General features: G+C 43.7%; 1 protein-coding gene across 4 annotated transcripts in view; it reads right to left on the reverse strand.

Moving 5' to 3' along the window:
* The window catches only part of LOC130358413 (sarcolipin-like), a 161,404-nt gene that overhangs the window by 67,152 nt on the left and 78,659 nt on the right, over positions 1–15,593 (reverse strand). The window contains exon 1 of one of the 4 annotated variants that reach the window (XM_056561629.1): positions 3,157–3,301. The exons of 2 other annotated variants lie outside the window; for them this stretch is intronic. The gene's annotated coding sequence lies outside the window, so the exon portion shown is untranslated. Of the gene's footprint in view, positions 1–3,156; positions 3,302–15,593 lie in introns of those variants that run through there. One more of the 4 variants, XM_056561634.1, reaches the window with a different exon arrangement.

Genomic DNA, 15,593 nt, shown 5'->3' on the forward strand with positions numbered 1-15,593 from the left:
ATGTCATTTTGCATATACTCATGCTACAGATGCTTATATGATTTCTGCAGCTATGTCATATATCCAGCATAAATAGCAGCAATTCAGGCAACATTGCCTTCCATGAAAACTGACATTCAAAATAAAAGTGTATGGCAGCATGGTGCGGAGCCATAGGCTACGTCCACACAATGCACTTTTCATACGGATTTCTGCAGAAGAATTCCGCATGGACATTCCAGATTCCACATTTCAGCGGCAGATGTTTATGCCGCTGAAATCCCGATTCTGGAGTCTGCAGAAAGAATAGACATGTCAGTTCTTTCTGTAGAGTCTGCACAGAAATGCATTGCTGTCTATGAGATGGGGCAATTATCCCCCCTCCCCCCCCCCCCCCCCCCCCGATTAATTTCCCCCATCAGTATTGAGGACATCGCTGTGTCCCGAAAGATCTTTTTGGGACACAAGGATGCTCGGTTAACACTCTGCAGACCCGTCTTAACTTTAAAAACGCAGGGGCTGCCGGGTGGTAGAGCACGCAGGGACGTCACTGATCTCCTGTGTGTGCGTCCATAGGAGTGGAGGAGCAGAGCATCGAGCAGGAGGGCGCGTGTTGGCTGGCATGGTAAGGTATCAGCGGCACGTCAACTTCAATGCTCCGACCACCGCTCCTCTCGTCCCAGGGCCTGCTGCTATAGCCTATAGGCCATAGCAGTAGATCATGACCCCGGACTGGAGGAGTGGTGGTCAGAGCACTGAAGTGGGGCAGTATACAGACATACAGCCTCCAGCCATACACTGTATAATGATGGAGGATGTATGTCTGTGGGGGCCACTGCCTACCAACTAATGTGGGGGAAAATATACTGCCAACCTAATGTGGGGGATCTACACTGCCAACTTAATGTGATGGGAACTATACTGCCAACCTAATGTGGGAGGAACTATGCTGCCAACCTAATGTGGGGGGAACTATGCTACCAACCTAATGTGGGGGAAACTATGCTGCCAACCTAATGTGGGGGAACTTTGAGGGGGGAACTATGCTGCCAACCTAATGTGGGGGGAACTATGCTGCCAACCTAATGTGGGGGGAACTATGCTGCCAAACTTATGTGGGGATCTATGCTGCATACTTAAAGGGGTAGTCCACTGCCCCAGTGTTTGGAACATTTTGTTCTGAATGCTGGGTGCGAGCTGCGGGGGTTGACACGTCCCCTCCTATAGACTTGCATTGAGGGCGTGTGGTGTGAAATCATGAGGGGCATGGACATGACATCATGCCACGCCCTGCCCCCTCAATGCAAGTCTATGGGAGGGGACGTGTTGACCCCTGCACGATACTCTGATAGTGCCTCACCCGAGACTAGACTCTGGATCTGCCCCTGCTGTGAATGTGATATGGCTCAGACGAGCTGGTCTGAGTTTTTCAGAAACTGCTGATCTACTTGGATTTTTCACGCATCATCATTTCTACGGTTTACAGAGAATGGTCCAAAAAAGAGAAAATATCCAGGGAGGACCAGTTATGTGGATGAAAATGAAATACCAAAATGGGCAGACTGGTTCGAGATGACAGAAAAGCAACAGTAACTCAAATTACCTTGTTACAATCAAGGTATGCAGAATACCATCTCTGAACAACATGTCAAACCTTGAAGCAGATGGGCTACAGCAGCAGCAGCAGCATAGTAAATTAGTCACATTGGAGTAGTTCTCATTTGTGCAGGAGTAATGATTATACAGTATTCAGTTTATTATTTAAGGGAACCGTCATCAGATTTTACCCTATATAACTGGTAGAAACTCTATATATAGGGTAAAATACGTTTTTTTTTACAGGGTCTGAATGTCCTCCTTCATGACTGCAATAATGCAGAAAATGAATTTCTTAGGTGTCCTGTAGCTGTGTTTTATAGCTGCACATTGCTAGAATGTTGTCTGTTCTGCAAAACATAGTTTAATTTACTTTTTACACAACTGTATGCAAACAAAGATATATGTGGATGGCTATAAATCCTATAGGCATACAGTAGCATATGTCTGGGGCCTATATTTACAGGACTGGCTGTCACAAGTATTTCCCAAAGTTGGTAGAATCCTTTAAAAAAAAAAAATACAAATACAAAAAATATATAAGAAAACCTGATACAGAAGAACAGTGACAAAAAAAACTAAAAAAGTAAACAATCAGGAATGACTGCGGTCTGATACTCTACAAGTTTACACCCCAGGTTTATCAAGCAGACAGAGAACTATTCAGATCTTTATTGGTTTGTTTTCTCTTCTTTCCATCTACTTTGTTGTTGATATTGACATACAACCTCTACATTGGACCCGTTCCATGCTCTGAAACTGAGACCTTCTACCAGGCTTGGCACGCGACCCCTTGACCTTCTATTCCTGATCCTCAGCCAGTTCATATTAGTCTTTTAATCTGGATATCGTTGGACCATACCTAGGTTATATCACAAGTATACCAGAACATTAGACTTGTCCAAGTCCGACCTCTCGTACCTTTCGTGCGAGCGAAACAGGGCGTTGTTGTAGTTCTCTGTACATATAGTAGCTGTTGCAGGATAATACTGCAGCAGTAAACTTTAACTTTTTAATCAATAACAAAACCCGTTTCAGCTATTTTGTCATTTGAAGGGTTATTCCCATGTAGACATGTATGGCATCTCCCCAGGATATGCCATAAATGTCCAGACGGTGTGGGTCAGACTCATATATCAAGATCGAGGCCCCTCAGCCCCCGTTGGCTAGCTTGTGGCTGTACGGAGGTGTTCTGGAAGGTGAAATGAGCCAAACAGGCTGTTGTACATACCGTATATACTCGAGTATAAGCCGACCCGAATATGAGCCGAGGCCCCTAATTTCACCCCAAAAACCCAGGAAAAGTTATTGACTCGACTATAAGCCTAGGGTGGGAAATACACCCCCCCATGTAATCATTCAGGCCCCCGTCATCATCGCCCCCCCCCCCTTTTCATCATCACCGCCTGTCAATCCCTTCACCAGTGGTCTTCAACCTGCTGACCTCCAGATGTTGCAAAATGACAGCCATCGGCTGTCCGGGCATGCTGGGAGTTGTAGTTTTGAAACCTCTGGAGGTCCGCAGGTTGGAGACCACTGGGGCCTTCGTCATCATCCAGACCCCCCCTTTTTTCTACTCACCTCCCCTCGGTGGGAAGGAAGGGTGAGCTGGTCCGGGCCATCTATGCTGCAGGGACCGTCCGGTGGGGAGGGTTAGTCGTTCCAGGCTGTCCATTTTCACCGGGAGGGCCCTCTTCTCCGCGCTCCGGGCCTGCTCCGGACTAGTGATGTTGCCTTGACGCCGCAGCACAGGGACTCGGCTTATACTCGAGTATATACGGTAGTTCATTTAACTGCCATAGAGGTTAATGGGAGCTGCATACACAGCGTGGCACCAAGTTCTTTTGTAGTGCTGTGTGGTTTGTACAACTCCATTAACATTAATTTGTAAAAGTTATGCAAGCTATATAAAACAGCCACCTGGATTATTTTAAAGCATTATTTGTTTAGATATATCAAAAGCTTAGATCTCAAGGTATAATCAGTGTGTGGTAGCGCTCTTCGCTCCCTATCCTCTAACTCTATTAGACTCTCAATCTATTCTACAGACTTATGCAGAGAATGAGTTGGTTTGAGTGACAGCTGAGAAGTGAGGCGCCTGCTGCCACACATTTTTCCTGGCTGAGACTCATGATCACAGTGGGTCTCAGGAGTAAGACCTGGTGTGATCTAAACTTTAGACATGCCGGGACAACATGTCAAAAGTTTGTTTGAATGACAGTAATCCTTTAACCCCTTAAGGACCGAGCCTTTTTTCACCTTAAGGACCAGAGCATTTTTTGCACATCTGACCACTGTCACTTTCAACATTAATAACTCTGGAATGCTTTTACTTATCATTCTGATTCCAAGATTGTTTTTTCGTGACATATTCTACTTTAACATAGTGGTAACATTTTTGGGTAACTTGCATCCTTTCTTGGTGAAAAATCCCAAAATTTGATTAAAAAAATGAACATTTTTCTAACTTTGAAGCTCTCTGCTTGAATGGAAAATGGATATATTCCATACACATCCAAATACGAATAACCCATTAAAGGGGTACTCTGGTGGAAAACTTTTTTTTCTTTAATCAACTGGTGCCAGAAAGTTAAACAGATTTGTAAATTGCTTCTATTAACCCCTTCAGGACCAAGCCCATTTTGGCCTTAAGGACCAGAGCGTTTTTTGCACATCTGACCACTGTCACTTTAAACATTAATAACTCTGGAATGCTTTTAGTTATCATTCTGATTCCGAGATAGTTTTTTCGTGACATATTCTACTTTAACATAGTGGTAAATTTTTGTGGTAACTTGCATCCTTTCCTTGTGAAAAATCCTAAAATTTGATGAAAAATTTGAAAATTTTGCATTTTTCTAACTTTGAAGCTCTCTGCTTGTAAGGAAAATGTATATTACAAATTAAAAACATTTTTATTCACATATACAATATGTCTACTTTAGGTTTGCATCATAAAAGTGACGAGTTTTTACTTTTGGAAGACACCAGAGGGCTTCAAAGTTCAGCAGCAATTTTCCAATTTTTCACAAAATTTTCAAACTCACTATTTTTCAGGGACCAGTTCAGGTTTGAAGTGGATTTGAAGGGACTTCATATTAGAAATACCCCACAAAAGACCCCATTATAAAAACTGCACCCCCCAAAGTATTCAAAATGACATTCAGTCATCATTTTAACCCTTTAGGTGTTTCACAGGAATAGAAGCAAAGTGAAGGAGAAAATTCACAATCTTCATTTTTTACACTCGCATGTTCTTGTAGACCCAATTTTTTAATTTTTACAAGGGGTAAAAGGAGAAAATTTATACTTATATTTGTAGCCCAATTTCTCTCGAGTAAGCACATACCTCATATGTCTATGTAAAGTGTTCGGCGGGCGCAGTAGAGGGCTCAGAAGGGAAAGAGCGACAAGGGGATTTTGGAGAGTACGTTTTTCTGAAATGGTTTTTGGGGGGCATGTTGCATTTAGGAAGCCCCTATGGTGCCAGAACAGCAAAAAACCCTCACATGGCATACCATTTTGGAAACTAGACCCCTTGAGGAATGTAACAAGGAATAAAGTGAGCCTTATTACCCCACAGGTGTTTCACGACTTTTGCATATGTAAAAAAATAAAATAAAATTTCCACTAAAATGTGTGTTTCCCCCCAAATTTCACATTTTTGCAAGGGTTAATAGCAGGAAATACTCCCCAATATTTGTAACCCCTTCTCTTCTGAGTATGAAGGTACCCCATAAGTAGACCTGAAGTGCACTATGGGCGAACTACAATGCTCAGAAGAGAAGGAGTCATATTTGGCTTTTTGAGAGCAAATTTTGCTCGGGGGGCATATCGCATTTAGGAAGCCCCTATGGTGCCAGAACAGCAAAAAAAAAAAACACATGGCATACCATTTTGGAAACGAGACCCCTTGAGGAACGTAACAAGGGATACAGTGAGCATTTGCCCCCCACTGGTGTCTGACAGATCTTTGGAACAGTGGGCTGTACAAGTTTTCATTTTCACGGACCACTGTTCCAAAGATCCATCAGACACCAGTGGGGTGTAAATTCTCACTGCACCCCTCATTACATTCCGTGAGGGGTGTCGTTTCCGAAATGGGGTCACATGTGGGGTTTTGGTTTTTTTGCGTTTGTCAAAACCGCTGTAACAATCAGCCACCCCTGTGCAAATCACCTCAAATGTACATGGCGCACTCTCCCTTCTGGGCCTTGTTGTGCGCCCCCAGAGCACTTTGCGCTCACATATGGGGTATCTCTGTAGTCGGGAGAAATTGCGTTACAAATTTTGGGGGGCTTTTTTCCCTTTTACCTCTTGTGAAAATGTAAAGTATAGGGCAACATCAGCATGTTAGTGTAAAAAATTTAATTTTTTTACACTAACATTCTGGTGTAGACCCCAACATTTCCTTTTCATGAAGGGTTAAAGAAGAAAAAGCCCCCCAAACCTTGTAACACAATTTCTCCCGAGTACGGCGATACCCCATATGTCGCCCTAAACTGTTGCCTTGAAATACGACAGGGCTCCAAAGTGAGAGCGCAGTGCGCATTTGAGGCCTAAATTAGGGATTTGCATAGGGGTGGACATAGGGGTATTCTACGCCAGTGATTCCCAAACAGGGTGCCTCCAGCTGTTGCAAAACTCCCAGCATGCGTGGACAGTCAACGGCTGTCCGGCAATACTGGGAGTTGTTGTTTTTCAACAGCTGGAGGCTCTGCTTTGGAAACAGTGGTGTACCGGACGTTCTTATTGGGGGAGGGGGGCTGTGTAGGGGTATGTGTATATGTAGTGTTTTTAACTTTTTATTTTATTTTGTGTAGGTGTAGTGTAGTGTTTTTAGGGTACAGTCACATGGGCGGGGGATTACAGCGAGTTTCCCAGCGCAAAATTTGCTGCATCTCAAGATGCGAGAAACCCACTGTAAAAGCCTCGCCCATGTGAATGTACCCTGTACATTCACAGGGGGGGGGGGGGTGCACCAGCTGTTGCAAAACCACAACTCCCAGCATGCATGGTCTGTTAGTGCATGCTTGGAGTTATAGTTTTGCAACAGCTGGAGGCACACAGGTTGGGAAACACGGAGTTAGAAACAGACAATGTTTCCCAACCAGTGTGTCTCCGGTTGTTGCAAAACTACAACTCCCAGCATGCCCAGACAGCTGAAGGGCATGCTGGGAGTTGTAGTTCGGCAACATCTGAAGGGCCAGATGTTGCTGAACTAAAACTCCCAGCATGCCTGGACAGTCAGTGCATACTGGGAGTTGTAGTTTTGCAACAGCTGGAAGAGCACAGATTGGAGACCATTATACAATGGTCTCCAAACTGGGGCCCTCCAGATGTTGCAAAACTACAACTCCCAGCATGCATGGTCTGTTAGTGCATGCTGGGAGTTATAGTTTTGCAACAGCTGGAGGCACACAGGTTAGGAAACACTGAGTTAGAAACAATGTTTCCCAACCAGTGTGTCTCCAGTTGTTGCAAAACTACAACTCCCAGCATGCCCAGACAGCTGAAGGGCATGCTGGGAGTTGTAGTTCGGCAACATCTGAAGGGCCAGATGTTGCTGAACTAAAACTCCCAGCATGCCTGGACAGTCAGTGCATGCTGGGAGTTGTAGTTTTGCAACAGCTGGAAGAGCACAGATTGGAGACCATTATACAATGGTCTCCAAACGGGGGCCCTCCAGATGTTGCAAAACTACAACTCCCAGCATGCCCAGACAGCCAAAGGCTGTCTAGGCATGCTGGGAGTTGTAGTTTTCAGACTCCTAGAAGCAGCAGTGAAGATCTTCACTGCTGCCTCTGAGGACCACATACTTACCCGTCGCTGCTCGTGCACGTGGCCGGTCCCGCGCTGCTCCTCGGTCCCGCCGCTGGATCAGGTAAGTCCGCCGGTCCCCACGTGTTCCCCCCGAATGCCGCAGGTCCCCGCGAGCCCCCGCAGCCTTCGTCCCCCGTTCTGCCCGACTTCCAGGGGCGGGCAGTGCGGGGGATCTGAACTTTCACCCCAGATCACTGTGATTGGTCCACAGGGACCAATCACAGTGATCACTGACCAGGACCATCAATGGATGGTCCTGTGGGGTGAAGCAGAAGTTGTCCCCTGCTGGAAACAGCGGGACTTCTGCCAGTTAACCCGTGCGATGCTGCGCATCGCCGGGTTAACTGAATGTCATTTATAAACGCCGGGATGCGCGAACGCACTGCACAACCCGGCGTTTATATATGACATTCTGCGGGAAGGGGTTAAAAAAATCTTAAAGGGGTATTCCAGGCCAAAAGTTTTTTTAATATAACAACTGACTCCGGAAAGTTAAACAGATTTGTAAATTAATTCTATTAAAAAATCTTAATCCTTCCAATAGTTATCAACGGAGCCCACTTCGTTGATCAGCCTGGACAGGCAAGATCTCTCTGCCTCCATCTTAAGGGGGAGGTGTCAGGCCCAAGGCCTGATTATTAAAATCCTATATGTGTATTATAAATTATATCTGTGTATAAACTAAGACATGGGTGAGGGGTCATTCAGACTGTGTTTTGTGTATAGCATTTTATTGGGGTCTGGCTGTTTGTTTGTATCTCCTTTGAAGTCATGCACTCTGGTCTCATCATATAATCAAAGAGATAAGGGGTCAGGAAGAGAGATGCCCCACCTGGTGGGATCAGAGGGGAGGGGGGAATGGAGTCTCCCTCCCAAGAGAGCAGATATGATATTTAAACAATGCTAGACTAAAAGTTGGGTGTTCAAGGCTGTGCCCCAAGCTGACAAGACCATCCTAAGAACAGCACTCTCACTCACTCATGGACTGCTATATCATCATGCTGTAAGAACTTCATCTTTTGTTCTCTGAACTTGCCTTGCTAAACTCTTTCATATTTTTGTAACTGTATGTCATTTGTTTATTTTTATGCATAGCACTGTGATACCTTTTATCAGATTAAATGTTTAATTAATCAGCTCTGGTCTTTGATCTCTAAATATAGGAGCTCACCTTTCTGAAGGCAGCTCTGGTAAAACACGTTTATCTAAGGTTTAATTTGGTGACTTGCTGGGACTAGTAGTGTATACCCAGAGGTCTGGAGGCCTTAACCCTTGCACCATCACACTCTCTCTAATGTCTTGGCTGGACCGATAGGGTGTGATCGTGACAGTGGGGTCTGATTCTGGGGTCTGTATTATGGCGGGGTCTGATTCTGGGGTCTGGTTCTGGGGGCTGTATTATAGTGGGGTCTGATTCTGGTCTGTATTATGGTGGGTGGTGATTCTGGGGTCTTTATTGTGGTGAGGACTGATTCTGGGGTCTGTATTATGGTGGGTGGTGATTCTGGGATCTATATTATGGTGGGTGGTGATTCTGAGGTCTGTATTATGGGGGGGTTCCATTAGTAAGTGACCCTCTGTGCCATGCCGCTGGCTAAAGGAATTCCCCCTCCATGCAAGAAGGTATGTGAGGAGGATAGAAGGAGTGCTTACAGGAATTTCCAATGGGCGAAAACCACAGCGGTAACATCAGTATTTGTGTCAGGGGAAGTCTGGGTGTTTTTTTTTTTTTTTTTTTGGTTGCTGACAGGTAAACTTTAATGCTTGAGGATGCAGAGCGTTTTGTTATATTGACTAATATTACTGTAACATTCTAAGGTTTCCTCTATGTAACCAGGAAGAAGGATAAGAAGAAGGATTGTGGTATTGACACGAACAGTCCCTGTGCTGGAACGTAACAACTGATTGCCGGATTACTGTGATTAATAGCCGCCTGAGTTGGCAGATACATGGGAAGCAGCTCAGCACTTTTATTTACACATATAATTATGGTATGAGCCACAGTAAGACAATTAGATGGAAGATGAATCCATCAGATGATTGTACAATGAGGAAATGATTAACTTAGAATAAATATTAATAATATAGAAAGGGCCGTTACAGATTATGATCCAAACTGGACAATAACGAAATGTAGACATACAATAATACTTTGTATTCTATAAATTAAATTAAATTATTCTGCGTTGGCAAAAACTTGGGTCACAGAGACATTTAAACTGTTTTCATGGGTGTTCAGACCTCTACTTGTCATTAGAACGAGCAAGGCTGCGGCTGTGCTCTTCACTCCCTGGCTCGCTGCGATCTCTGTCCAGCTGCACTAGATGAGGTCTATAGACTTATAATGGTGCCTATCTAGCACAACTGGACAGTGATCACAGCAACTTGGGGAGTGAAGAGCACAGCTGTGAACTTCTCCCAGTTGTTTTAATGATCAGTGAACACCAGACCCTGACTAATCAACACATTTGAAATCTCTCTGTGATGACAGGGACACTTTAAACAAGCTTAAAGGGGTATTCCAGTATCTTTTTTTATTTCACTATGCTATTGGGGATGTAAAGTTAGTGTAGTTCATAATGCAGTGTCTGTACCTGAGAGTTCTTTTTAACAGCATACAAAATTACTCAGGTCTCGGGATTTCCCAGGTTGAAGTGCGTCGAGACCTGACATCACTAGTCAGATGATCAGAGGGAGTCTGTCCCGCTTTAATGGGTGGAGTGACCGCAGGGTGGGAGAGAGATCATTTTGCAACAGCTGTGGGCCCCCTAGTCAGAAAACACTTGTTTATTGCACTGAAGGGATCACCGGTGTGTTTCAATGGGTGGAGTGGCTGATGGATGTTTGGAACGGAGGAAAGTGACCTCATACTTACAAACTATGGAACTATGGGATGTGTAGTTTAGAGAACGAAACTCAACAGGAAATACCCAGTTCTGGTAGGTACATACTACTAAAATCAGCTTATGGTGGATAACCCCTTTAACAAAAAATATAAATATGGTGGCTATGTCTATCATAACAACAACAAAAAAAATTATTGTCTCAATGTAAAATGATTAAACTTTGCAAATAGTTCTAAATCCCTAGGGGGTGTGCACCGTAAATATACTGCATATATACTGCCTCTTAATCTTGGTACATTTACGTTGCAATGTGTTTGCTGTCTACAAAGCAAGTTCAGGAGCTGTGCTCACTTCATAGCGGGTCAATAACGGCTGCTCTCACTGCTAATGGTGTAAATTAGTGACCCTTTTACTCTCACCGCTGATTACGGCATCTAAAGTAGGAAAATGGAGGTGCCAGTGGGTTCAGGTTGCTTATCAGACCCCTGCTGTGTGACTGCAGGGGTCCAGTGGGTTAAGATAATTAAAATTCATACCCTCCTTCATGCCCCAGGATCTTCCATCTTCTTGTTTAGTCTGCCTAGGCTGGTACTGAACAGTATATGCAATCTAATCATTGTATATGATGTAAGGGGATTTAAAAAGTGTCAAATAAATAATAAAGTTTTACAAAAAAAAATATAAAATCCCCTCCTCCTCTAATAAAAATGTTGATCACCCCCTTTTCTCATTTGTACAAATACATTTAAAAAAAAACAAAAGACCCAAAAATATATTTGTTATTATCAAGTGTGGAAATGTCGAACAATTAAAATATAATGTTCATAATCCTGTATGGTGAACAGGTTAATGTAAAAAATATATATATATATACCAAGTGCCAGAATTGCAGATTTTTTTTGTCACATCATGTGTGACGTGAATAATTACAGATCACAGTATCAAAAATGAGTCCTTATACAGCATCATTATTAAAATAAAAAGTTATAGGGAGTCAGAATAGGACAATTTAAAGCAAACTGATTCTTGTCATAAAAGTTTAAAGGGGTTATACAGGAATAGAAAAACAGGGCAATCTTTCAAAAAACGCTCCCCGTCTGTCCCAGCTTGGGTGTGGTTCCGCAGCTTAGTTCCATTGAAGTGAATGGAGCCATGTTGTAACACCACACCCAACCTGGAGACAGAGGTGGAGCTGTTTTTGAAATAAATTAGCTCTGTTTTTCTATTCCTGGATAACCTCTTTAACTGTAGTACAATAATGGAAAAATATGTAAATATGGGTATTGTTGTAATCGTATTGACCCACAGAATAAAGAGAACATGTCACTGTTACATTACACTGTGTAAGAACAAATAAAAACAAAAGTTGCTAAATTATGTTTTTCTTTTTGCAATTTTACCCCACAAAAAAATATTATATTTGGTTTTGCTATACATTTAACCTCTTGGGGACGCAGGGTGTACAGGTACGCCCTGCATCCCCAGTCCTTAAGGACGCAGGGCGTACCTGTACGCCCGTGGGAATTCCCATTCCCCGTCGCTCGCCGGGCGGGGACCGGACCGGGATGCCTGCTTAAATCATTCAGCAGGCATCCCGTGCCAACACCTGATGGGGTCCTGAGACCCCAGGTCGGGTCATCACTGCTAATCGACGGTCAATTCAGACCGGCGATCTCCAGTGACCTGGAAAATAAGGGGGATTGGGGCTGTCCAAGACAGCCCCGATCCCCCTGAAGGGATAGGAGTGAGGTGGCAGGGGTGCCACTCCTCCTATCCCTGCTATTGGTCGGTCAGAAGCGACCGACCAATAGCAGATCGGGGGCAGGGGGTTAAAGTTCGGTTACCCCCGCTCTGCCCACCCATCGTAGTCTGTGCAGAGCGGGGGAACTGACCTTTCAGTGGCGGCAGACGTCCCTAACTGGTAGCGGGTGACGAATGGCGATCCCTTGATGCGGCAGCAGCGATCCTGCTGATGACGAAAGCCAGTAGGTGAGTTGTTGCCTAGCAACATCTGGAGGGTCACAGTCTCTAAACTGTAGCCCTCCAGATGTTGCAAAACTATAAACTCCCAGCATGTCCAGACAGCTGTTTTCTGTTTGGCCATGCTGGGATTTGTAGTTTTGCAAGATTTGGAGGGGTACAGTTTGGAGATCACTGTGCAGTGGTCTCTAAACTGTGGCCCTCTAGATCTTGCAAAACTACAACTCCCAGCATGCCCACACAGCAGTTTGCTGTGTGGGCATGCTGGGATTTGTAGTTTTGGAACATCTGGGGGGGGGAGGCACAGTTTGGAGATCACTGCGGTGGTCTCTAAACTGTGGTCCTCTAAATCTTGCATAACTACAACTCCCAGTATGCACAACTGTCTCGGCATGCTGGGAGTTGTAGTTGCGTGCCTCCAGCTGTTGCATAACTACATCTCCCAGCATGCCCTTCGGCGATCAGTACGTGCTGGGAGTTGTAGCTGGAGGCTCACTGGTTGGAAAAATAACAGAACAGAACCTAAGTAACAGAACCTAACTCAATGTTTTCCAACCAGTGTATAATGTCTGTCTTGGTTTATGTTCAGACATGGCCATTGGATTTAGGTTGTGGCTGATAAGTTTGATGTTCCCTGGCTAGGGAATGGTTAAAGCTCTTAGCCTTTCCCCCAACGGCTGTGGGTGTGTCTTTATTTCTCCAGCTCAGTCTAGGTTCTGGGCTGGTGATTGAGCTGTTGCTACTAGGATGTCTGTTTGTGCATACATGCTGCTATGAAGTTGTTAGTGCAATACTCTGTCTGTTTGTGCTATAATGCTACTATTTCTGCTTGAGCATTTACTTTGCATTTATCTTGTGATTTTATCTGGGTTTTTAGCCATGGTTAACCCCTTAAGGACACATGACGTACTGGAACGTCATGTGTCCGCTCCCAATCTATAACGCGGGGCCACGGCGTGGCCCCGCGTCATAGCGGGTCGGGCTCGGCCTCTAACAACGGCCGGGACCCGTGGCTAATAGCGCGTGGCATTGATCGTGGTGCCGCGCGCTATTAACCCTTTAGACGCGCCGTTCAAAGTTGAACGCCGCGTCTAAAGTGAAAGTGAAAGTGTGCCGGTTAGCTCAGTGGGCTGTTCGGGATAGCCGCGGTGAAATCGCGGCATCCCGAACAGCTTACAGGACAGCAGGAGGGTCCCTACCTGCCTCCTTGCTGTCCGATCGCCGAATGACTGCTCAGTGCCTGAGATCCAGCGGCAGAATCATCGATCACTGGTTTCTTATGAGAAACCAGTGATCAATGTGAAAGAACACTGCAAAAAAAAAGTGAAAAAAAATTAATAAAGATCATTTAACCCCTTCCCTATTAAAAGTTTGAATCACCCCCCTTTTCCCATAAAAAAAAAAACACAGTGTAAATAAAAATAAAAATAAACATATATGGTATCGCCGCGTGCGGAAATGTCCGAATTATAAAAATATATCGTTAATTAAACCACACGGTCAATGGTGTGCGCGCAAAAAAATTCCAAAGTCCAAAATAGTGCATTCTTGGTCACTTTTTATATCATGAAAAAATGAATAAAAAGCGATCAATAAGTCCTATGAATGCAAAAATGGTACCGTAAAAAATTTCAGATCACGGTGCAAAAAATGAGCCCTCATATCGCCCCATACGCAGAAAAATAAAAAAAGTTATAGGGGTCAGAAATGACAATTTTAAACGTATTAATTTTCCTGCATGAAGTTATGATTTTTTCCAGAAGTCCGACAAAATCAAACCTATATAAGTAGGTATCATTTTAACCATATGGACCTACAGAATAAATATCAGGTGTCATTTTTACCGAAAAATTTACTACGTAGAAACGGAAGCCCCCAAAAGTTACAAAACGGCTGGTTTTTTTTCAATTTTTTCCGTTTCACCGTAGATTTTTGGGCAAAATGACTGACGTCATTACAAAGTAGAATTGGTGGTGCAAAAAATAAGCCATCATATGTATTTTTAGGTGCAAAATTGAAAGAGTTATGATTTTTTAAAGGCAAAGAGCAAAAAATGAAAATGCAAAAACGGAAAAAAACCCGGTCCCTCAGGGGTTAAATAGCATGCTCATTGTAGTTTTTTGTCTGTTACATTTGTCGGTTTTAGGATGTATGTCCGTTCTTCTAAGTCTCTGTTCACACTAAGTTTTCTTGTATCCGTTTTCTGAGTTTTTGCAACAAGACATCCCTGTTACCTTTTAATGGGACTCTGGGGAACTGAGATTTAGTACAAGATATCTCTGTGCTCCATGGTGGACTCTGGGAGATTGAGTTCTAGTATCAAGATATTCCCGTGTTTTCTGGAGGCTTTCTGGGGGATTGAGTTTTATTCCTGTTTGTTCCTGGAGTCTATTCTGACTCATCCGTTTCCCAGTCTTGTGTTCTGGACCTAATCTGTTTGTTAGTTATCTGTGTCCAGTGTGAACAGTGTTCTATATTTATATCCTGTTTGGTTGATCTGATCTTTGTCCCTTGTACTTGTATCTGTTTGTGAACAGTGTCCTATGTTCCTGATCATGTCTGCCGTTTATCTGATATCTTGTTTATTAACTGTCTGTTAATACACTATATTCTGCCCCGTTAGTATTTGTATCCTGTCTGGTATATCGGGTTGTCTGGTAGTTTTCCATTTCTGTTTCTGGCCTATGACCGACTATGTATATATTTGTTTTAATGCCACTGCACTTTAGCACAGGCAGGGACCGGCTCCAAGTTGTCTATCCATCACTTAGGATGGATGGGCAAGTAGGCAGGGAGAGTGTTTTTAGGGTCAGTTTAGGGCTCACTCTCCCTTTCCCCACAGTCGGTCACGGCACAGTGTGCCTCCAGCTGTTGAAAAAGTACAATTCCCAGCATGCACCATCTGTGAGTTGTAGTTTTGCAACAGCTGGCAGGGGGAACAATCTCAGAATCAGAATGAAAAGTAAAAGTATCCCAGAGTTATTAATGCATAAAGTGACAGTGGTCAGAATTGCAAAAAAGGGCTGAGTCCTTAGGTAAAATTTGGAACTTGAGTCCCTAAGAGGTTAATCGAAAAATAAAGTTTCATTGCAAAGTACAATTGATCCCCCCAAAAAACAGCCCTCACATGGGTCTGTGGATGAAAAAATAAGAGTTACGTCTCTTAAAGGGCGAAGAGGAAAATAAAAACTTACTATTATTTTATTTCTACAACTTCTATACAGATCTGTGTGTCTCCATAGGAACATACTACAAACTCTATATAGTCAGATGCGGAGTTATTCTGTTTTATTCCTCCTATACTCCTTGAAAACCCTCCAAATGTAATTTAGTAAAAATAAAAATAATAATAATGATAACAAAAACTCT

The sequence above is a fragment of the Hyla sarda genome, chromosome 2, assembly GCF_029499605.1.
Source record: "Hyla sarda isolate aHylSar1 chromosome 2, aHylSar1.hap1, whole genome shotgun sequence".
NCBI classification, from domain to species: Eukaryota; Metazoa; Chordata; class Amphibia; order Anura; family Hylidae; genus Hyla; species Hyla sarda.